Raw genomic sequence first — 25368 nt, forward strand, 5'->3', positions numbered from 1 at the left:
GATTTTTTTTTGCTGAACATTTCTCTTACTGTAAAAAGGCATTTTCCAGAAATAAAGAAGAGCTCTCAAACTAGTTTTCCCCAAGAGTTGTAGGGGCTTTTTCCAAGGTCACATTCACCAAAAATCTCAGTGTTTAAATGTGTTTTAATGGCTGTTTATTATTGTTGATTTTTATTTCTGCAATTTCCAGCATTCTGTAAAATTTCCAGAATTTGTGTTTTCAACAAATTTATTTTTTTCAGCTTGTTGAGTGTATGGTTATGGGAAAGGGCATTTATCTATATGGGAGAAATAAGGAGAAACTGAAAACCAGGGTGGGAAATGAGAAATTTCTACATGGTATCAGAGCTTGAGTGCTAAAGGGTAGTTTGGGACAGCAAAAGGAAAAATTACAGTTGCTGATTTTTCACTCAGAAAATTCCAGCAAGCTGATTTTTTTTTCATAAACAACAGTTTTATCTTTACTACAACAGTGTTATTTTTCAGTTTTAGGATAGCAGGATGTCATTGGGATTGAGGGTGGAGGATAGGCTGGATGGGCATATAAATTACATCATTTGGAAGGAGAGAATGCGGAGTATCTTTAAGGAGGCAGAAGTCTGGGATATCATGGTGCATACCACACAGAACCCTGTTGTTGTGCCTATTGATGCTACTCAGTTGACAGCTTATAATAAAAAGAACAACAAGGGTAAGAGACTGATTCTAGATGGAATCAAAGACCATTGCATTCCTCATGTGAGAGGAAATAGCAATGCCCATGAGATTTGGATAGCATTGTCCAATCTCTACCAGAGTACCAATGAGAACCGGAAGATGGTCCTAAAGGAGAAGTTGAAGAACATTAAGATGGGTAATGATAGTGCAGTTGGATATCTCACAAAGATTACTAATGTGAGAGATGAGTTGGCAGCGATTGGAGAGGCCATTCCACCCACTGAGTTGGTGCGGATTGCAGTGAATGGCCTCCCCCGTTCATGGTTGAACTTTGTTGATGGGGTTTGTGCACGTGAGACCCTTCCCACATGGGAGAGGTTTTGGGATGATTGCATTCAGACAGAGATCAGGAAAGGTCAGCTTGGGGCAGCCAAGCCAGTTGAGCAGGATGAGGATGTAGCACTGGTGGCAGGAGGCAAGAAAGGCAAAGGGAAGAAGCATGCTTCCACAAGCAGTGGTGGGGGCAAAGGCAAAGGTAAAGGTAAACAGGGGAACACACAGAAGGACTATTCCAAGGTGAAGTGTTGGAATTGTCAAAAGATGGGACACTATGCAATTGTGTGTCCGGAGAAGAAGAAGAAGAAGGGGAAGAACCAGGACGTGGCAGCTTCAGCAGAGATTGAGGACTTTGCAAGTCGTTTTGACGGTGTTCGCGTTCACTACGTGTGAGTCCTCTAGTGCAAGAGCACCTGCCACATAGGCTCAGAGGGAGCATGCTTTTCCCTCGATTAGCGGAGCATCTTCAGGTATCTGGTATGTGGACAGTGGGGCTTCACGTCATATGACAGGAGTCCGTGAGTACTTCTCAGAGCTTTCAGAGAGTGGCACTGATATTGAGGTAGTACTCGGTGATGACAGAGTTGTTAGAGCAGTCAGGGTGGGCACAGTGACATTTCAGAGGGAGTCCAAACCTCCCTTGAAGGTGTCAGAGGTTCTTTATGTGCCAGGGATGAGGAAGAACCTCATATCTGTCTCAGATTTGGAGGACAGAGGATATGAGGTACTGTTCAGGGGAGGATAGGTGTTGATGTATCCCAGGGGCACTCCAGTTGATTCAGCTAGAGTGATAGGTGTACGCCATGCAAAGGTGGACAAGTTTTCATTCCAACCCCTTTTGGCATTGAGCAGTAGTACTGACAGCAGAGCTCGCAGTTCTGAGCTGTGTGAGATTTGACACCGCAGGATGGGACATATGTATCATGGAGCCTTGAGGACATTGCGGGAGATCACTACAGGTGTGCCAGATTTCAGTACTGATCACTTTGATACTTGCAGAGGTTGTGTGATGGGAAAGTTTGCCAAATCCCCTTTTCCCAGCAGTGACAGCAGAGCGACGGGGATACTTGATTTGATTCATTTTGATGTGAGCGGTCGGATGTCTCATGTTTCCTTGAGTGGATATGAGTACTATGTTTTATTCATCGATGATCACTCTAGGAGGACCTGGATTTATTTTTTGAAGACCAAGAGTGAGGTCTTCAAGCGGTTTCAGGAGTTCAGAGCTCTTGTGGAGACTCAGACAGGTCGAAAGATCAAGTCCCTGAGGTCGGACAATGGAGGAGAGTACACCCTTGGAGAGTTTGTTGACTATTGTGCGGAGGCAGGCATTAGGAGGGAGTTCACTGTTCCTTACAACCCCCAGCAGAACGGGGTTGTGGAGAGGAAGAACAGATCCATCATAGGGGCTGCCAAAGCCATGTTACATGATCAGGGGTTGCCATTGTTCTTGTGGGCAGAGGAGGCTTTCTCTGGGAAGAAGCATGATAAGGGTCATCTTCATATCTTTGGATGCATTACATACTCCTATATACCCAAGGAGAAGAGGACCAAACTAGAGCCCACCGCAGAGAAGGGTATCTTTGTGGGCTACAGTGAGACCTCAAAGGCCTTTCGCATTTACATTCCTTCACAAAGGAGAGTTGTTGTCAGACGGGATGTGAAGTTCGAGGAGGACAGGGCCTTTAGGAGGTCACGGGAGTTAGAGTATCTGGATCAGCCAGACCCTCAGCAGCAGTTGAGTCAGTCGCAGGGATCCAGTGGGCAGGGATCAGGAGGATCTGGAGGTACATCTATGAGGATGTCAGGTCTGTCAGTAAGCAGTGGCTCGCCGAGCCAGAGGGGTGGTGCTCCGGGCAGCATGCAGAGCAGTTCACTAGGGAGTCCATTGATGGACAGTTCACACGGTGCCTCAGCTTCTACAGGTTCAGGTGCAGATAGGAGGGCAGCAGACAGACAGTCAGGAGTTCAGGCTACTGATGGTGATGAGGAGGAGGAGTTTCATTCTCCTATGGGAGAAGCATGCTCAGGGAAGAGAAAGCCCAAGTGGCTTCAGGACACTTTGAGAGATGCCACATCTGTTGCTGAACCAAAGAGACCGGTCAGAGAGAGTAGACCACCTGAGAGGTTTTGTAGCTATATGGTGATGGTTACCAGCATCCTTGACTCTGAGCCTTCTAGCTATGAGGAGGCAGCTAGCCAGCAGGTCTGGAGAGAGGCCATGCAGGAGGAGTATTCTTCTATCATGAAGAATGATGTTTGGGAGGTGGTGCTGAGGCCTGAGGGCAAATCCGTGGTTACTTCCAGATGGCTTTACAAGGTAAAGCATGCTGCAGATGGCAGCATTGAGAAATTCAAAGCGAGGTTTGTGGCTAGAGGGTTCTCCCAGGTAGAGGGAGTTGATTATGAGGAGACCTTCGCTCCCGTGGCTCGATATACTTCGATCCGCTCCATTATATCGATAACAGCAGAGATGGGTTGGAAGATCCACCAGATGGATGTGAAGACCGCATTTCTCAATGGCTTCATACAGGAGGAGGTGTACATTGAGCAGCCACAGGGCTTTGAGGTGCATGGGAAGGAGTCCCATGTGTGCAGACTGAAGAAGGCCCTTTATGGCCTGAAGCAAGCTCCCAGAGCTTGGTACTCCAGGATAGATACATATTTGCAGGGGATGGGTTTCACAAAGAGTGAGGCAGATCTGAACCTTTACTTTATTGTGATTGGTGAGGAGCCTCTCATTCTGGTGCTATATGTGGATGACTTGGTCATTACAGGTTCAGAGAGACTCATAGAGCACTGCAAGAGAGATCTTGCGACGAAGTTTGAGATGAAGGACATCGGCTTGATGCATTACTTTTTGGGTTTGGAGGTGTGGCAGGAGGAGGGGCATTTCTTCCTGGGGCAGGGGAAGTATATTGTGGACATCCTTAGCAGATTCCACATGGAGGATTGTAGACCCATGTCGACACCGATGATCACCAACTGGAAGAAGCTTCATGCTTTGGATTCCGAGTTGGTGGATCCCACATTGTACAGGCAGCTGATTGGTTCCTTGATGTATTTGGTCAACACTAGACCAGATATATGTTTTGCAGTCAACACGATGAGTCAGTTTATGTGTGAGCCTAGGAAGGTTCACTGGGTGGCTGCAAAACACATTTTGCGGTACTTGCAGGGTACAGTGGATTATGGTCTGGACTACCGGCAGGGAGATGGAGTGAGATTGGCAGGATACACTGATTCTGATTGAGCAAGTTGTGCTTCTGATAGGAAGAGCACTTCAGGGTGTTGTTTTGGGTTGGGTTCAGCGGTAGTGTCATGGTTCAGCCGGAAGCAGCAGTCAGTAGCACTGAGTTCAGCGGAAGCAGAGTATATGGCAGCCAGTCTAGCTAGTTGTGAGGCTAACTGGCTTCGCAAGATATTGTTTGGCTTATTTGGTCAGCCATTGAGACCTTCAGTTATTTACTGTGATGATCAGAGTTGCATTAAACTCATGGAGAATCCAGTATTTCATGACAGGTCAAAGCATATCGGGATCAGATATCATTTCATCAGAGACTATGTTCAGAAGGGAGCTGTGAAGCTTGAGTATATTTCCACTGATGAGCAGGTTGCAAATATCCTTACCAAAGCCTTACCACGGGGCAAGCATTTCTACTTCAGAGACAAGATGAGTGTGGTGAGGAACACCTTCCTCGGTAAGAGGGAGTGTTGAAATTTGGTACCGGAGGACAGGTGGTTCCCTTAGGCTTTGATCTTTGACCTTGGGAAAAGTGTCCAAAAGAATTTAATTTTTCTCTTAAAGTGACTCTATAATTTTATAAAGTTAAATTTAATTTAAAAGTGACTTTAAATTATAAAGTTACTAAGTCTAATTTTAAAGTGACTTTTATAAAGTCAATGAAAAATTAGAAAGGAAAAGTGACTTTGGAAATAAATGACTAAGTGGGTCTTTATTAAAGTGGGATGAATTAAAAAATAAAAGGTGAGATTTAAATGAGCATTTAATCTCAGCCATTGATCTAAATCTATTTCAGCCATTGGATTTAGAGATCACCCAAAAGTCACTTGGATCACCCAAAAGTCACTTGGAGTTATATTAAGGGAGGAAAAGGAGGAAAAGATCACATTCGATTCAATTCTTTCATGAGCAGATTGAGAGAAGGAGAGCAAGAGAGCAAGGGAGATTTCTGGGCGGTGTAACAGCAGCGGAGTATCAGCAGCGGTGTATCAGCAGCGGTGTAACAGCAGCGGAGTATCAGCAGCGGTGTAACAGCAGCGGAGTATCAGCAGCGGTGTAACAGCAGCGGTGTAACAACAACGGAGTATCAGCAAGGCTGAGTTTCAGCAAGGTTGAGATAAGTTGTAAAATTCTGTTTGCTGATTTTTTTTGCTGAACATTTCTCTTACTGTAAAAAGGCATTTTCCAGAAATAAAGAAGAGCTCTCAAACTGGTTTTCCCCAAGAGTTGTAGGGGGTTTTTCTAGGGTCACATTGACCAAAAATATCAGTGTTTAAATGTGTTTAAATGGTTGTTTATTATTGCTGATTTTTATTTCTGCAATTTCCAGCATTCTGTAAAATTTCCAGAATTTGTGTTTTCAGCAAATTTATTTTTTTCAGCTTGTTGAATGTATGGTTATGGGAAAGGGCATTTAACTATATGGGAGAAATAAGGAGAAACTGAAAACCGGGGTGGGAAATGAGAAATTTCTACATTGCTTTTGTCTTTGGGATAGGAATTTGATTAGAGAAATGACAAAAAGAATTTGGATGGCAGTATGGCCAACCATAGTTGCAGCATAGAACCAATTGAACAAAAGTTGCTTTTCAAGATACTCTTAATTGTTTATCCCATTGCCATGAAATGGTACTTTGTTCCCTATTATAATGTTCTATCTTCGGTGAATATTACAATATGAGTGTACATGGATGCTGCATCTAAAGAAAGATATATAAATGCAAGAGTAGACAAGAAATATTCATCCACCATGAACATCAGAAATTTCTGAAACTCATAGATAAAACACAAAATGCCAACCCGTGTAGTCTCTCGAGCGTTCATAATCCATGATAAAGTGTGTAATAACCAGAGTTGGTATAACATATCCAATATTTTCTGCATCTTCGTGTTTAAGTGATTGAAATGAAATTCCCATACACTGGCCCTTGTCATTAGCAAGTCCCCCAGAATTTCCAGCATTTATAGCAGCATCAATCTGAATTGATCAAACCAAAAAGCACACCAGCATAAATAGAAACATCTAATTAAGATTCAATCCCATATGGCACAAACTTTACAGTCATTGAAAGCAGCGCAAAAGACTCGGCTATACTAATGACAAAACACTCTGATAGCATATGAAACCACCAAAAGCAATTAAAATTACTCTGCAAGTCACCTGCACTCCTAGAAGCTCTCTGGCTCCATTCACATATGAAAGAACTTCAATGTGTGAATATTGATGACAAAACACTGTGTTAACATATGAAACCACCAAAACAAAATAAAAGTACTCAGCAAGTCACCTAGACTCCAAGAAGCTCGGTGGCCCTGTGGACATATGAAATAACTTCAATGCGTGATACAACTCCACTAGTCACTGAGATTTTGTCACCGCCAATTGGATAACCTACAACAGTGACAACATCCTGCAAAGTAGGCAGCGTTCCAAATTGCACTGGAGATACTCCTTCCCAAAACTCATCATCACTCACAGTTAGAATTGCTGTAAAAATCATATAAAAATACATTTATTAGCTGCAATAATTTGTGCTTAATCATTCATTCAGTAAATTCTCCAAAGAAGCATTACAATTTACTAACAATTTTGTGCTTACCAATATCACATTCAGTGCCAATCGCAAGCACAGTAGCCAAGTACGAGTAATTATAGTATCTAAAGCTCTGCTACCCCAATGGCATCTCTTGTGACCACCCAAAGGCTGACCTGAAGCAAAACCCTTTTTACAAATTGAGCATTCATGGATCCTTGGAATCTTCTTACCTGAAATAGCAGCAGACTCAATTTTCCTCATTCCATCTCTGGCTTTGGCACCATAAACCTTAGTCCTCTCCTTTGCAAGAGACTTGTGGAAATTTCCAGGCAGCTGAGAGCCCGATCCAGTACTGAGCTCGTCAGCTATGTCTTCTTCTAGGCTCTCATTCTCATCCTATGTCTGTGTAAAACCGCCCTTGAACTTAACATGGCTAGCATTGTGGCCTCTCAGAGCCTAATAGCAATGAAAAACCTTGTTGCAGGTGGTGCACTTGAACTTGCCCTTCGTAGCCTCATCATCATCATCATAAAGACTAGCATCATCATTAATTTTCTTATATTTGACCTTCTTGTTCATGGATTTCGGAAGCTAGGAACCAATATTGGGAAGGTTGAGGGAACCTGCTTCAGGATCTGCAGCCCCAACGTGAAATTGTGGGTTTTGGGTAGTGTTTACTCCACTTGCAAGCATTACATGACACATGGCCAAGTCCTCTTCATGCGGACTAATTTGGAGTGCATACCTGGGTCTTTTAAATCTCTTTTACTTCAACCTTGTGGTAACCATACCTAAAACACACTTTTAGCTAGCAGAAGATGGTGAATATTAGCAGAACTTGAACTACTCCCCTGAAACATCACTGCAAAAGTTGCCTATGTGATACAATACCATTTGGCATTAACCCAGTGGAATGTTGGAGGTACCAATTCACACGTTGATATCAAACCGGTAAATATGCCCGTCATCAAAAGGGAAAGTAGCTCATTGGTAGAGCAGGTCCTGCATTAAATTCCTAGCAAACCCAATTTTCACCAGAATGGGTTTGTAGACAATGCAATAAAAGCACAGAAGACAAAGAACACTCTGCATTGAGGCCACGCTCACAAAACTACTCACATCGACCACAAAAATAGCTAACAACCACTTTATACCACAACAACTACTTGCAGCAAAGAATTTCATTGAATAATAAAACCTAGTTACAAAAACCCTACATCAAACAATAGCACCGTTAAATGTATTGTACTCTGGTACAATACACCAAACGTGGTCGCAGATGAATACAAAATGAAGAAATCAAGAAAAAAAAGTACGCACATTATTTTATTTTCTGTAAGAAGACAAGAATTAACCTCAGCTTTCTGCCAGTATCTTTTCCCATGGAACCCCACTTTGTTTCTCAGTAAACTTGCAACTAAGAAGGCATCACAAAGAGAACAATCACAACGATGAGAACACACAAAGCACAAAGGCACCTTATGAAGAGGAGATTCTTTTTCAGGACGTGATCAAGTGTTCAATCACGTCAAGAACCAAAAAATCCGGTAACAGGAAAAATTTGGGGAAAATTCTTCCATGTCCCAAAATTATATAAAATACACAAAACCTTAACAGAAAATTACATTCTTCTGAACGCAAGCCACGCTTTGGCCGCCCTAGGAGCCAAAGAGTACAAAATCGGACACCTTCTAATCCGTTGTTTAATGCAAAACGAATGCCGCTGGAGAAATTTCCCCAACACAACCTGTTCACGGCCAAACCAAAGCCTTTGCTCGGGTCTATGGTGACTGGAGCTCGAGACGCTCTGAGCACTATCTAACGACATCTTAAATGGCAGAACTAAACCCCTGATAAACCCTCGCCCTCCACAATAGTTTTTAAAATTTAAAGTACCTAGAAATTGGGTAGCTGAGATGAGAAATGGAAACTGCAAGCCTGTATATATAAGGTGAATGCGAGTAGGTGTACAGCCTCACCATTGCGTCATACTGGTATCGCCATTATTATTTTTTCAGTGGGGAAATTTTTTTGAAGAAGTTTTATATAGGGGAGAGATTCCTAATGTTGTGCAAGGACCAGTAATTGATATAGCACTGGTCCCACCAAACCACCATAAATTGAGACTTTTGAAACCAATATTTAAACAAAAATAAATAACATTAAGTATAAATAAGTATTAATTTATGTCCAAAATTTCCCCATACATTAACTGGGCCCACAACTGTCCATAAATAGTATTTTACTACTTAAGACTGCAAACCATATTGACCCAACTAGAAAATAGCTAAAACCATAAAGGCATCCAAAATGGTCTATTCCAGAAGTACAAAGCTTTAGTCACTTCAACCCCCACTCATCAGAACTGCAGCTTTGCATCCCAAATAAATATGCCTACCTGCACATAACAAAGGGAATGTATGTCAGCCATAACTGTTGTGTTGTTCAACAACTAAACACCCTATGTTCAATAAATGACACCCAACCCAATAACATTTAAACCCACTTTGTTCAATAAATGACACCCAACTCACTCTATTTCTCATTCAAATAGATCAAAGCACATGGATCAACAAATAACCAATTCCCAACCATTAGATCACATCAAATTAAATCCAGACCACACATTCAAATGAAGCCATTTCAATCCATGTGCATCCATGTCCACCAATTAAATTCAAGTGCCAAAAACTATAAAATAAGTCCACCCATTGTTGAAGTTGCATCTTATGCCTTCAAACTATTCAACAAACTTGAAGACAACATCACAAAACAGTTTCCAATATATCCAGGTTAGTTATATCAATTACAACCCATTCTTCTTACAGTTCTGTTTTCATTTATCAGATTTCTTACATGATCTGTCTGGCCATAACTGCTAGAAGGATACCTGGATGGTTTCACAAACAGCCATTGAAAGTCATTGTTCTTACAATTCTGTTTTCATTTTTCATTTATCAGAGTTCTTACATGATCTGTCTGGCCATAACTGCTAAAAGGATACTTGGATGGTTTCACAAACAGCCATTGAAAGTCATTATTCTTACAGTTCTGTTTTCATTGTTTTCATTTATCAGAGTTCTTACATGATCTGTCTGGCCATAACTGCTAAAAGGATAGTTGGATGGTTTCACAAATAGCCATTGAATAAAAAGTAGGTTCTAAATACAACTATTTAGAAAAGTTAAACCCATTCCTTAAAATACAAAAAATGAATTCCTTCAACATACTTAATTTTTTCAGTTCAATTTTCTAAAACTTTTTATGACTGATAAGTCCATTCCAAGGCTGATCACAGCTGCAAGTTATTCCCAACATAGAATTTATTCCTAGAATGGTGGCCATGGACTGCAATGGAGAAGTTGCAGTACTGAGACATTTTTGGCAATGCCAAACAACAACAAAAAATGGAAAATGATATTTGAAACAACTACCATAGAATCCTACTTGAATCCATATAAAAGTTGCTAAACTAATGAACAGGCAGGCAATTGAGAGACTACGAAGTAATTTGCAATGAGAGACTATGAAGTAATGCAATTCGATTTCCTGTAACATAAGTAATGCAATTCGATTTCCTGTAACATACATGTTGATAATTTCCTGTAATAAAGGAAAAGTATTTTTGCAGAAGTAATAAAGCATAATTTACAAATATTCTAATGTCTAAATGCATGCAATAATTTTACAGGTTGTTGCATCTATGGCAAAAGGAATTTACTCTGCTCGTACAAGGAGAAGTGGCAGGAGAGTGACAAGGGGTGCGCATCTGCGATGCACATCGTCTGATGAGGACAGGACAACTGACGTCAATGCCAACAATGCACCAGGGAACATTGTTGAGGACGACCATGTGACAATAGCTGATGTTAACACACCATCAGCCACAAAACCACCATCAACAACAGTCCAAGGAGCAAGCTCAACTAAAAAGATCAGTGTTATAAGAGGATGGACAAAAGAAAAAATGTTAGTTGCAATTGACGACATAGAGTTTAATGGATACTCAGTTCGGGCATCCGCAAAAGAACATGGTATTCCTCCCTCATCAATACATTATTGGATAAATCGACTGACTCATACAAAACGTAGAGGGCCTCTGACAGTTATGACTGAGGAGGAGGAGGCCGAGGTGGTTGAGTGGTGTAAAGAGATGGCCCAACTGGGACATGGGCTAGAGTTGATACAAGTCAAATCAACAGTTGCTCAAATCTGTCAAGGGAGGCCAAACCCATTCAAAGATGGGTTTCCTGGTAAATCATGGTGGTTTAGGTTTAAGAAAAGGCATCCAGAACTTGTATTGCATACTGCTGAGGGCCTTGATGGAGACAGAGCATTAAACTTGCGCCCTGCAGTTGTGCAAAAGTTCTATGACACACTTTCTAGTGCTTACGATAAACATTCTTATGGAGTTAGACCATATATGGAACTGTGATGAAACAGGTTTACAGGCAGGGAGGAATTGTGGCATGCGGGTAATTGCCAAGAGAGGGAGCCGAAATGTGCCAAAGATTTTGCCCAAGAGCAGGGAGTGGATAACTATTTTATGTTGTGTCAATGCAATTGGTACTTGATCCCAGGATTTTATCTATTCAAAGGTAAAAATCAACTGAAAAACTCTATACAGAACTGTGAACCAGGTGCATGCATGGCTGCACATCCCCATGCATGGATGACTAAAGAATTGTTTCTAAGTTGGCTTTTTCACTTTGCTGCATCGGTACCAGGTGGCGTCTCGACTAATAACAGACACCTTTTGATATTAGATGGCCATGGGAGCTGTTATCACCAAAATAGGACCCTGATAGGCTGCTAATCAGACTATCTCAGTGTAACTATTTCAAACCAATCTTTTAGCTAAGGCTTAGCCTCCTCAGCCTGAGAGGGCTCTCTCAAAGGGTTAATGATTTTGATTAAAGATATGGATAGATGGCTAACTCTATGGTTTGTGATTTATATGTTTATAGGTTGAAAGATGAAGGTTGGCTACCATTGGGCTATGGAGTCAAAGTATGTTTCAGTACCACAGCAAGATCAGCTTAACATGAATTCAAGGTATAGAGAGTTTTTATACATCAATAAAACGAACATACAATGCAAGGAAACATAGTTTATAAATACATGAAGGAAGTTAGAGCATCATTGATGAGTTCTAAGTAACATGTATTCATACCACTGCAAGTAAGTGAAATAGGAAAGCCATGAGACAATAGGACATTAAAAAATCTCTTTGAATCCTGAGTAGTGAAGCCAAAACATTCTACCTAGCATCGAAGTCAAGACATTATAGAGTTCAAGTGCAGAAATGCAAATATAAAACAGTGAAACGCAGTTAGTTTATCTATGAAGGAAGTCAGAGCATCATTGATGAGTTCTGAGTATCATAAGTAAACACCACTGCAATGTGAGTATTGGAAGATGCCATCAAAACAAGAACATACAAGAACTCTTCATGAATCTTGAGTTGTCTAAGTAGAAATTTTGCATTAGGTTAAAAATATACACAGTCTGCACATAGAGCAGCAGCTAAGCCAAAAAGTCTCCAACCCTTTTCCAATTCGACCTCTTGCTTTATATATAGAATTTACAACATGTATTCCTTCATCCCTCATCAATAGAATTCGAATTTTCTATGAATGACACCTATTCTAACCATAAAACAAACCATTAATTAGAACTAGCTGTTAACTAGCAGTGCTAGTGACCTAATACAACTAGGAGTATAACTCCTTATTATGATTACAACAACCTTATCTAAACATTGAAAGCATTCTTTGACATCTGCAACCTCATGAATTCGAATTTGATGAAGCATCTCATGTTGTCACCTTACTGCTGATGACAAACCCTAGAAATTAGGGAACATGTTTCCCTGTTTTTAGGTTTAGGATCCTTGAAAACTAGCACGTGGGACAGAGCCTTTATCTTCTCATCCATGACATATTTTATGAAAATGAAGGATTTTTTTATAGCCCATGTTGTCTAGAACAAAAACCTCTCTTGGTTTTTTAAAACACTTCTCTAGCTGTCCAGAATTTGTCCTTGGAAAACACGTGTAAAACAGGAAAAAATTGTTCTCTGAAATTAGGGTTTCAAACAAATTTTATTATCTCCCAACTGAAAACACTTATGAATAAAGTGAGATAGGTTATTGTATCTAGAGAGTTGATGAAGAGAAACCTCCTTCAAAATTCCAAAATACCTTTTCCTGTGACCAGAAACTGATCTTGAAAAAGACTACTAAAACCAGAAGACAAAGCTTGACTTTCAACAGTTTCGTAGCGCAAGTTTAACCATAAATTTCTCCCACTTCAGAAATAATTTGAAGAAAATGAAAGAGGTTTTTGTATTTTAGTATGTTAGAAAGAAAAGCCTCTTTTAGTTTTCAAAATTGATTTCTCAACTGCTCAGGAACCCTTCTGGAAGTTGACTAGTAAAAGCAGAAAACAGAGTCTTTTATGTTGAAACAAGCTTTTTCAGGGGTTTCGTAGCGCGCTACGAAAACTCCTAGTTCTGTGATTTCGTAGCGCAAAATAGGATTTTTACACTATCTACGCTACGAAAACATGGATTCGTAACTAATTTCAAAATTTCTTCAAAATGATGTGAGATATGACATCTAAACACATGGTGAGGCTTCTAGGACATGGAATAAGGTTGTCAAACTTTATTTGGAAAAGAGAATGATACTATTGATATGGGATGACTCAAAACCTATTATAAGACTATGACTAGAAACAAGGCGAACTTTCCAAAGTTTAGAAGCAAAAATTTTAGGGTGATAACAATGGCTCCACTAGGGATAGTGTGCCCTTGTGGTACACTAAGAACCTGTAGCTCCAATGTAACTATCCATCCTCTAGAATAAAACTCTGAACTTCTGCCCAATTTGATCTTCAAGCCTTTAATGATTTTTCTGCAAGAAGAATTCAAACTGCACCTACTGAAATAGATGCTCAATCAACCTACCCTGAGCTTATTTGCACATTCCTACCTACCCTATCAGTTGCAATCTCCACTTGTAGCTCAAGGAACATGAAATTTCCAATGAAGCCAGTGATCGATCTGATCTAACACTTGAATCTCTTGACTGCATTCAACCTCAAAATAACCATGATAGTGAGATGACCAAATCAACCTATAATGTATATGATCTTCATAATGCAAATGAAAATGAAATACTGACGTGCAAAACTTTGCCATGTATTCATTTATAGGGTCAAAGAGGACATGGTTATTTTGATGATCATCGTAACATTCTATATCTTCAGACAACTGATTCTCGGCCACACAAAATTCCTTTGATATGCTATCCAACTGCCTTTCTGCATGATTCCCATAGACAATGTAATTTTCCTCACTATTATGATCATTATTTGAAGTAATCTGTTGCAAGGAATTACATAAATGAACAACCTTTTCCTCTGCCTGAGGATTATAAAAAAATTCTTCCAGTATTTCTTCTTGGTGTTTGCAATTATTTTCATCTTCATTATGATCTGAAGACTGACAAGTCCGCTGCATATCTACATTAATCTCGGAGGTGTAATATGATTTTCATAAGTAAACCCCTGCTGATTTTCATGCTGCATTTCATGGGATGTTATCCTTTCTTCTTGGTGTTGAAATGTATTGTTATGAATAGCTTCTAAAATTTCTTCATCCATGAATTCATCATCATCATAACAATCCTCCAAATATTGAATAAAACTCGTAGAATGTTTGCAACAATCTTTGATCAGCAATAAGGAGGGATGACACTCTTTATACATGTCATAGGATACATCATGGAAATCAGCAAGAGAATATAATGAACCATTTTCCAAGATTTTATACCAAGACCATGCTTTTCCTTCTAAAGTGGTCATAAACATCTTCATGAGACAATCTTTAGGGAACTGAACCTTAAGACTGCGTACATGCATATGGAACCTAACCAAATGAAGAGCAGCATTGTCTTTCTTTTCATCTTTGAATATTGGAAGATCATCTAACCAATCAACCTTTGGCATAGGATTTGGAAAACCAGGGATATGAGACCGATTCATAGGGGCATACTTGGCATTCATTCTTGCAATGGAACTCATCTTGAAACTTCATCAAGCTACTGATCTTCTAGCAGTGGAGTCACCTTCCAATTTTTTATTTGATGTGTGGAGTTGCCAAGGTAGTTTTGCAGCCTCGGAAAGATGTCTGAGCTCCTGCTACCTTCAGAAGTTCAGCTTCTTAATTTTGGGAATGAATAGACTTCAGGCTCCTGGCAAACGCACCAAAATGTTATCACCAAAATAAGACCCTGATAGGTTGTTGATCAGACTATCTCAGTGTAACTATTTCAAACCAATCTTTTAGATAAGGCTTAGCCTCCTCCGCCTGAGAGGGCTCTCTCAAAGGGTTAATGATTTTGATTAAAGATATGGATAGATGGCTAACTCTATGGTTTGTGATTGTATATGTTTATAGGTTGAAAGATGAAGGTTGGCTACCATTGGGCTATGGAGTCAAAGTATGTTTCAGTACCACAGCAAGATCAGCTAAACTTGAAGTCAGGGCATAGAGAGTTTTTAGACATCAACAAAACAAATATACAATGCAAGGAAACACAGTTTATAAATACATGAAGGAAGTTAGAGCATCATTGATGAGTTCTAAGTAACATGTATTCATACCACTACAAGTAAGTGAAAGAGGAAATCCATGAGACAATAGGACATTAAAAACTCTCTTTGAATCCTGAGTAGTGAAGCCAAAAAATTCTACCTAGCATGGAAGTCAAGGCATTATAGAGTTCAAGTGCAGAAATGCAAATATAAAACAGTGAAACACAGTTAGTTTATCTATGAAGGAAGTCAGAGCATCATTGATGAGTTCTGAGTATCATAATTAAACACCACTGCAATGTGAGTATAGGAAGATTCCATCAAAACAAGAACATACAAGAACTCTTCATGAATCTTGAGTTGTCTAAGTAGAAATTCTGCATTAGGTTAAAAATATACACAGTCTGCACATAGAGCAGCAACTGAGCCAAAAAGTCTCCAACCCTTTGTTAATTCGACCTCTTGCTTTATATATAGCATTTAAAACATGTATTCTTTCATCCCTCATCAATAGAATTCGAATTTTCTATGAATGACACCTATTCTAACCATAAAACAAACCATTAATTAGAACTAGCTGTTAACTAGCAGTGCTAGTGACCTAATACAACTAGGAGTGTAACTCCTTATTATGATTACAACAACCTTATCTAAACATTGAAAGCATTCTTTGACAGCTACAACCTCATGAAGTCGAATTTGATGAAGCCTCCCACGTTGTCACCTTACTGCTGATGACAAACCCTAGAAATTAGGGAACATGTTTCCCTGTTTTTAGGTTTAGGATCCTTGAAAACTGGCACGTGGGACAGAGCCTTTATCTTCTCATCCATGAAAAATTTTATGAAACTGAAGAATTTTTTTGTAGCCCATGCTGTCTAGAACAAAAACCTCTCTTGGTTTTTTAAAACACTTCTCCAGCTGTCTAGAATCTGTCCTTGAAAAACACGTGTAAAACAGGAAAAATTTGTTCTCTGAAATTAGGGTTTCAAACAAAGTTTAGTATCTCCCAACTGGAAACACTTATGAATAAAGTGAGATAGGTTATTGTAGCTGGAGAGTTGATGAAGAAAAACCTCCTTCAAAATTACAAAATACATTTTCCTATGACCAAAACTGATCATGAAAAATACTGCTAAAGCCAGAAGACAAAGCTTGACTTTCAGCAGTTTCGTAGCACAAGTTTAATCATAAATTTCTCCCACCTCAGAAAGAATTTGAAGAAACTGAAAGAGGTTTTTGTAGTTAAATATGTTAGGAAGAAAAGCCTCTTTCATTTTTCAAAATTGAGTTCTCAGCTGCTCAAGAACCCTTCTAGAAGTTGACTAATAAAAGCATAAAACAAAGTCTTTTATGCTGAAACAAGCTTTTTCAGGTGTTTCATAGCGTGCTACGAAAACTCCTAGTTCAGTTATTTCATAGCGCAAAACAATATTTTTACACTGTCTGCACTATTAAAACATGGATTTGTAGCTAATTTCAAAATTTCTTCAAAATGATGTGAGATATGACATCTAAACACATGGTCAGGCTTCTAGGACATGGAATAAGGCTGTCAAACTTTATTTGAAAAAGAGAATGACACTATTGATATGAGATGACTCAAAACCGATTATAAGACTATGACTAGAAACAAGGAAAACTTTCCAAAGTTTAGAAGCAAAAAATTTAGGGTGATAACAGGAGCCACATGGTTGTACAAACAATTGAGGAAGCAAAAAATTTAGGCATCGACCTGTTGACATTGCCCGCTCATACCACTCACACACTACAACCCCTTGATGTTAGTGTGTTTGGCCCTTTCAAGAACTATTTTAGGTTGGAGCGCGCTGCATGGATGGCAAAGAATCCAGGGGTTGAGGTGAAAAGTTTTGAGCTAGCAGAGCTTGCAAGTAAAGCTTTTAAAAGGGCTTTGACACCATTAAATATCAAGGTTGGCTTTAGGAGGACAGGAATCTGGTCACTGAACTATGATGCTCTTATGCATGATATTGGTTGTAGCCAAGCGTTTCATGTGGATGGTCAGGAAGAAGGGAATACCCAAACAGGTGTTGAAGTGCAAGAAGTAGATGACCAAGATAATGTTGTTGCAGCTGGTAATATGATTTCCCTATCTCAAGGACACTTATATGCTGAAGATGATGAAACTGTATGTGAAACACAATATAACAATGAACAAATTCGCAATAACATGGGGATCGTTCCACCAACTCAAGAACATGAAATTCCTGTTGCTGATATTGTTAATGATATTGTTGAACATGTAGTTGACAATGACCAATTGACATTCCCAAGCCAAGTAACCCCACCTTCATGGCTAGCAAAAGCAATGATCAATATGAATGCACATAGTGTCTCAGCAAGCAATGAAGAAAGCATGAACATGCCCTCACAACCAGCAAAATTGAACAATGAAATTGTTCATTTTTTTGTGGACAATAGATCAATGGAAGATGTAGAAATTTTGAATAATATGACACTTATTCACAGATATTATCCCAATTATACACTATTCTGGAATACATGCACAATACATAACCTCCTCTACGTTGATCATCAATTTTACGGAATTAAAAATAATGAAACATCAATCGCATGCACACATTAACACAGTATGTAACTCGGGGAAAGCATACAGCTGAAAATCCCACACTATCTGTATATTATAATGATTGAGAACATGTAACAATACATATTACAATACTCCTCACAAGTACTCAGTACTATCTCCACCTGTTACACACAAACTAGCTCAAATCTGATGCCTCAAATCTCCTCCACTGTTTACTTGCCTCCACTGCGCAATCTTGCATGAGAATAATGATGAATCGCTAAAGCAAACTCTATTTCCTTGGCTTAACCATGCAATCCTCATTGGCAATACTCAATCCCATTGATTGTGCAATATCTCATGCACAACTATAGTCACAACTAATAGCAATCTCAACCTCTAACACCTGTCTCCACTAAACTGTCCATGCACTGAGTTAACTGATGTATACTTTAGTTTCTTTATGAGTTAATAATTAGTGAATTAATTAAAAATTAATTCGCATCACTCATCACTGGTGTATTTGCAGTTAAACTAAATACAACTGGTTCAACCAAGTCAAACTGAACACAACTCCATCAACTCCACAATCAACTCCACTAAACTCAACCACATGAGTTCTAACTGAAGTCCTGCATGCAATAGCCCAACTGACCCACAAGAAAAGCGTATTTCTTTCTGACAGCTGCATGTGCCACATCTGTAGCTCAAACTAAAGTGCTCCAAGAGGATAAGATAATGTTTATAGTCCAAATATTATTGTGAGACAATAATATTCGACAGTTCTATTTTTAGCCATGCAGTCTAAAAATAGAAACTGCCCATATGTCTAAAAATAGAATTCCATCTATTTTTACAAACATGACCAATCATCCACAAATAGCATCCTGCAACTCATAGACCATGATCCATATGTCTAAAAATAGACATAGTCTAAAAATGGACTTTGCGCCAAAAATAGCCTGCGGGCCCACTTAGTGAAGGCGACTTCTTTTCACTAAGCTCCATCATCTTGTTGCATTCTCAACACTCCCTCTCAACAAGATATGGATTATCAGCAACCCCTATCCTGCCTCGGTGGTATTCGAATTTTCCCCTGGTGAGCGCCTTCGTCAAGATATCAGCATCCTGATCCTCCGTTGGAATGTATGAAAGTAACATGATTCTCCGCAGCACACAATCTCTGATATGATGGTACCTGAAGTCAATGTGCTTAGATCTATCATGAAATACTGGATTAGCCTAGAGTTTAATGCAACTCTGGTTATCACAGTAAATCACAGTAGGCTCCAAGTATGAACCAAACAACCCAACCAGGATCTTCCTCATCCATATAGCCTCGCATGCAGCCAAACTTGCTACCATATACTTGGCCTCTGCTGAACTGAGTGCCATGGATCTTTGCTTCCTATCGTACCAAGAAACTGTTGTCGACCTGATACTGAAGACCCCTACAAATGTGCTCTTTCTGTCTGTTGGGATCCCTGCCCAATCTGCATCCGTGAAGCCACATAGCTTCACCTCATCCTCCTGTCTATACCACAATCCATATCCCGGTGTGCCTCTAAGATAACGCAATACATGCTTGCCTACCTTCCAGAAGAGCTTGGTTAGCTTAACCGTAGCTTGTGAAAGCTGGTTAACAGCATAGCATATATCAGGTCGTGTATTGACTAGATACGTAAGCGACCCCACCAACTGTCGATACACAGTGGCATCCACTACTTCTGTCAAAGTAGCATCCTCCTTCCTCCAACCTCCAGGAAGAGGAGTATCAACAGGCTTGCAACCATGCATGTTGAACTTCTCCAATATCTCCCGAGCATACTTACCCTAAGAAACAAATAGTCCATCACTGCGCTGCCAAATTTCCAATCCCAGGAAATAATGAAGGAGGCCCAAGTTCTTCATCTCAAACTCCTTAGCAAGATCATCCTTGCATGAAAGTATCAACAGCTCATCACCTATTAGAATCAAATCATCTACATAAATTACAATGATAAGCAACTTACCCTCCACCACAATCTGGTATAGGTTAGGATCCGCCTCACTCTTGGAGAATCCAAGTCCGGTGAAATAACCGTCTATCCATGTGTACCAAGCACGTGGTGCTTGTTTCAACCCATACAGTGCTCTCTTGAGCCTGCACACATGCGACTCACTGCTGAAGATCTCGAAACCTTCGGGCTACTCTATGTACACCTCCTCCTCAATGACTCCGTTGAGGAACGTAGTCTTCACATCCATCTAATGAATGTGCCACCCCATCTGTGCTGAGAGAGCAAGAATCGTCTATATGGAAGAATACCTTGCGACAAGTGCAAAGGTCTCCTCATAATCGATCCCCTCTATCTGTGAAAAGCCTCGGGCAATAAATCTTGCCTTGTACTTCTCCACACTCCCATCAGCTACCTGCTTAACTTTGTAGATCCATCTCGAACCCACCACTGATTACCCTTCTGGTCTTGGTACAATCTCCCATGCACTGTTTCTGACAATCAAATCATACTCTTCCACCATGGCATCTACCCATGCGGGATCCTCCACAACTTCCTCGAAAGAGGATGGCTCAGTCACAACACATTTGCTCATAAGAGCCATGTATCCAGTGTACCGATCAGGTGACTGTCTCTATCTACGTTGAGTTGTAGGTGGTCCTACAACCTTCTCTGCATCTTGAGCCAGTCGCTCAGCTTCTGTCAAGCGCTTTCACCCTCTGATGGTTGGCGTTGCATGAGTGGTCTCTTCCACTCCATGAACTTCATCCTGTGGCTGATCCACATCCTGAAGCTCATCCTTAGGAACTAATAGCTCATCATCTGCATGCAAGTGTGGCTCCCTCTCAAGTGAACACTTCATGGCTTTCTCCTCCTGAAATTTTATATCCCGTCGCACAACAGTCTTGCCACTGTCTGGCAAATACACATGATAGTTGTGGGGCGTGTCAGTGTACCCCACAAAAATCCCAACCTCCGCGGTTAGCTCCAGCTTCTTCCTAGCATCCTTCATCACATGCATGTAAACGTTAGCACAAAAAATCCTCAAATGAGAAATATCAGGCCTCTTACCAGAATAAGCCTCCTCGGGTGTACTCATGCCAAGCATCCTTTGAGGACAACGGTTCTGCACATATATTGTAGTATTGCATGCTTCAACCCACAAGTGAAGGGGTAGGCCCTGATCATGCAACATCGCCCGTGCAACACCCACGATCATTTTGTTCTTCTGCTCAGCAACCCCGTTCTGTTGTGGGTTATGGGGAGCTATGAGCTCTCTTCGAATCCCTTCTGCACTGCAGAAATCCTTGAACTTGCCAGAGATGAATTCACCACCATTGTCGTTCCTAAGAGCCTTCACCTTCTTCCCCGACTCCTTCTCGACCAGTGCTTTGAACTCACAGAACTTTGAGTATGTCTCGCTCTTCTTCTGCATGAAGAAGATCCAGCATTTTCGAGAGAAATCATCAACAAAGATTACACAATACATGTGCTTTGCTGTCGAAGCTACTGAGAAAGGTCCACACACGTTTGTGTGAATTCTCTCAAGGATCGTCGTGGCACGACTATCCTTCTCGTGAAAGGTGGCTTTCACAAATTTTCCCAAAGTACACCCCTTGCACTAATCTGACTGCGCAAGAGTGCCTTTAGGAAGCCCTGTAGTAATCTGCTGCAGTATCTTCAAGGCTCCATGGTGAAGGTGACCCAATCTCCTGTGCCACAGCTCGCCATCATCCTGGCTCACCAATCCTTCTGCCTTGCATGCCATTGTTGTGCAGCCATCTACATGCAACTGATAAAGGTTCCTGACTTGAACCCCTGTCTTCCGGGTTTCTCCAGTTGTCTTATTGCACAGGAAAGCCTTTCCCTCATTGAAAACAACATCATATCCCTTGTCTTCTAACATCGCCACAGAGATAAGATTCTTCTTCAATCGTGGAACATGCATCACTTCCTTCAATACGAAGGGTTTACCAGACTCCCTCTCAAAGGAAATGGTACCGATACCGGTCGCACTATATCTACTATCATCACCCATCTCAATGTGCACTCCAAGATCTTTCTCCTCCAGATCAGAAAACAAATCTCGATCTCCTGTCATGTGAAAAGATGCACCACTGTCCAAGAACCATACCGATCCCATCACACTTGATACCAAGCATGCAATCAACGAAAAATCAAGCTCAAACTGTGAGGCTAAGGCCTCTCCCACTGCAGATCCAGCAGCTTGCTTATTTTTCTTCTTCTGTGGACAATTTGTGGCATAGTGTCTGTGCTGGTGACAGTGAAAGCACTTCACCTTGGATATGTCCTGATTCTTGCCTTTCGCACCGAATTGAGAAGCTTTCTTGTTCTTCCCCTTCTTTTCTTTGGCAGCCAAAGCGCAATTTTCTTCATCAGTTGTCTTTGATGAAGATCTGTCCCTAGTATTCCGCCTGATCTCCTCCTGCACAAGATCTGACCAAAGTCCCTCCCATCCTGGCAATTTCTCCTGACCATTGACAGAGTCCTGATAGGAATGTCAACTCTTCAGAAGACCAAGGAGAGCCAAGCTCACCACTTCTCATCATCAACAGTCACCCCCACACTTCCCAGCTCATCCCTGCACTGAGTGAACTCCGTGAGATACTTGGGCATACTGTCTCCCTTCTCGCACTTAATGTTTCTGAGTTTATCCTTGAGCGCCAACTTCCTCTGATCACTCTTGCTTTGGAATAGATCTGTCAATGCTTTCCACATCAAGTATGGAGAAGCCTTTCCATGCAGGGTGGACATAATGTGATCCTTCACGCCCTCCAACAGAATCCTTCGACACTTTGTTGTCTTCTTTTGCCAAGCATCAACTTGCGCAGTATCAGTAGGCTTTGGGACCTCAGCCTCTATGAACTCCTTCAGCCCATTATCATCTAACACTGCATCCATCCTGTCTTTCCATGCAATATAATTCGAGTTGCCCTCAAGAGCATACTCCAATTGCAATCCGTTGAAAGACATTTCAACTTTGACACTAAGAAAACACTACTGCAAATTCGAATTCCACCAGCTCAAAACTCAACCGCCTCTGATCTAAAATTCGTGAGAACAAAGTATTTCTCGTACAGAGATTGACTGTATGGGCTTTTACCGGATATCTCAACTTCCAAAGGAAGGATGAATCCAGAGGTTACCTGGCCCGATTACAGACTCTGCCTGAAGAAATAAAATGTAAACACTTTCTGAATAATAGATCTGATGATCAACAGCTCCGATACCATGTAGAAATTTTGAATAATATGACACTTATTCACAGAGATTATCCCGATTATACACTATTGCGGAATACATGCACAATACATAACCTCCTCTACGTTGATCATCAATTTTGCAGAATTAAAAACAATGAAACATCAATCGCATGCGCACATTAACACAGTATGTAACTCGGGGAAAGCATACAGCTGAAAACCCCACACTATCTGTATATTATAATGATTGAGAACATGTAACAATACATAGCACAATACTCCTCACAAGTACTCAGTACTATCTCCACCTGTTACACACAAACTAGCTCAGATCTGATGCCTCAAATCTCCTCCACTATTTGCTTGCCTCCACTGCGCAATCCTGCATGAGAATAATGATGAATGGTTGAAGCAAACTCGTATTTCCTTGGCCGAACCATGCAATCCTCATTGGCAATACTCAATCCCATTGATTGTGCAAGATCTCATGCACAACTATAGTCCCAACTGATAGCAATCTCAACCTCTAACACCTGTCTCCACTGAACTGTCCATGCACTGAGTTAACTTATGTATTCTTTAGTTGCTTTATGAGTTAATAATTAGTGAATTAATTTATAATTAATTCATATCACTCATCACTAGTGTATTTGCAGTTAAACTAAATACAACTAGTTCAACCAAGTCAAACTGAACACAACTCCATCAACTCCACAATCAACTCCACCAAACTCAACCACATGAGTTCTAACTGAAGTCCTACATGCAATAGCTTAACTGACCCACAAGAAAAGCATATTTCCTTCGGACAGTTGCATGTGCCACATCTGTAGCTCAAACTGAAGTGCTCCAAGAGGATAAGATAATATTTATAGTCCAAATACTATTATGAGACAATAATATTCGACTGTTCTATTTTTAGCATGGTAGTCTAAAAATAGAAACCGCCCATATGTCTAAAAATAGAAGTCCATCTATTTTTACCAACATGACCAGTCATCCACAAATAGCATCCTGCAACTCATATACCATGATCCATATGTCTAAAAATAGACTTTTCGCCAAGAATAGCCTGCGGGCCCACTTAGTGAAGGCGACTTCTTTTCACTAAGCTCCATCATCTTGTTGCATTCTCAACAGAAGAAGATGAAGGACGTAATGAGGCATCAAATGAAGATAATGATATAGTTCAATCAGTTCCAACAGATACTGAAATGGAAGTACCAAGCAATGACATGCAAGTGGGAGGGGTGGAGAAGACACTTGAATGATTCCTAAAGCTACCAGTAGAGAGAGTATCAATGAAAAAAAAGCAAGGTGCACCGGGTAGTCTTCGTCTGGGCTGAAGCTCACAGTTACTCACCTCAGAGGACTATATAAACCTGTTAGTTGAGTCTAAAAAAAAATAAATTTGAAATGCAAGAATTAAAACAGAAAAAGAAGGATCTAGTCAAGGAGAAGAAGGCAGCAAGGATTGTTGCAGCACAATGTCGAGCAGATGAAAGGATTGAAAGAGATAAAGCAAGGCAAGTTAAGGACCAACAAAAGCAAATGGTAAGACAGGAAAAGGAAAAACGAAAGGCACAACAAATGCTTGAAAAGGAACAAGGGATGATCAACGATACAAGAATAGCTGATGAAACCAGGATTATTTCAAACTCATTGGACTCCATTGCAGATAATACACCATTATTCCAAGATCTCTTAAACATTCAAGTGCCCCACTATCAAACTGAGGGTTTTCCCACTTGCCTTGTTCCTACCAGAGTTGGTGTCAATTCTCTGTATGCTCATTACACACCTCCACTTAATGCAGGGGTCAGTAGTGCAAATGTGAGGTATGGGTACTCAGTACCTCCATGGTTGGAAGCTGCAAATTGGAATCAATCATATGGCAGCAATCAACCATTTCCTAATCATCCCTTGACTGGTAGGCCAACCTACCTGGCTCAAGAAGGTAACTCGGGGAGTTTTGGCACTCAAGATTCTCAGGGTCATAAAGAATAGGGGTGTCATATGTTTTTGGTTCTAACCACATTATGATGTGGATTTTGGATGGATTGTATCTTTTTCTTGGCACAAAACATTTTGGCTTACAACACTAGATTGTATCTTTTTCTTGTCACAGAAACATTTTGGCTTACAACACTAGATTGTATCTTTTTCTTGTCACATAAACATTTTGGCTTACAACCTAGTAGTGATTTCTTGTGGCAACCTAA

General features: G+C 40.5%; 1 pseudogene; it reads right to left on the bottom strand.

The window, feature by feature from the left end:
- The window catches only part of LOC149164524 (protease Do-like 9), a 41512-nt pseudogene that overhangs the window by 1906 nt on the left and 14238 nt on the right, over positions 1-25368 (bottom strand).

This window comes from Pinus tabuliformis, chromosome 5_1 (assembly GCF_031772625.1).
Source record: "Pinus tabuliformis cultivar Carrire ecotype Pingquan chromosome 5_1, CPIR1, whole genome shotgun sequence".
Taxonomy (NCBI): domain Eukaryota; kingdom Viridiplantae; phylum Streptophyta; class Pinopsida; order Pinales; family Pinaceae; genus Pinus; species Pinus tabuliformis.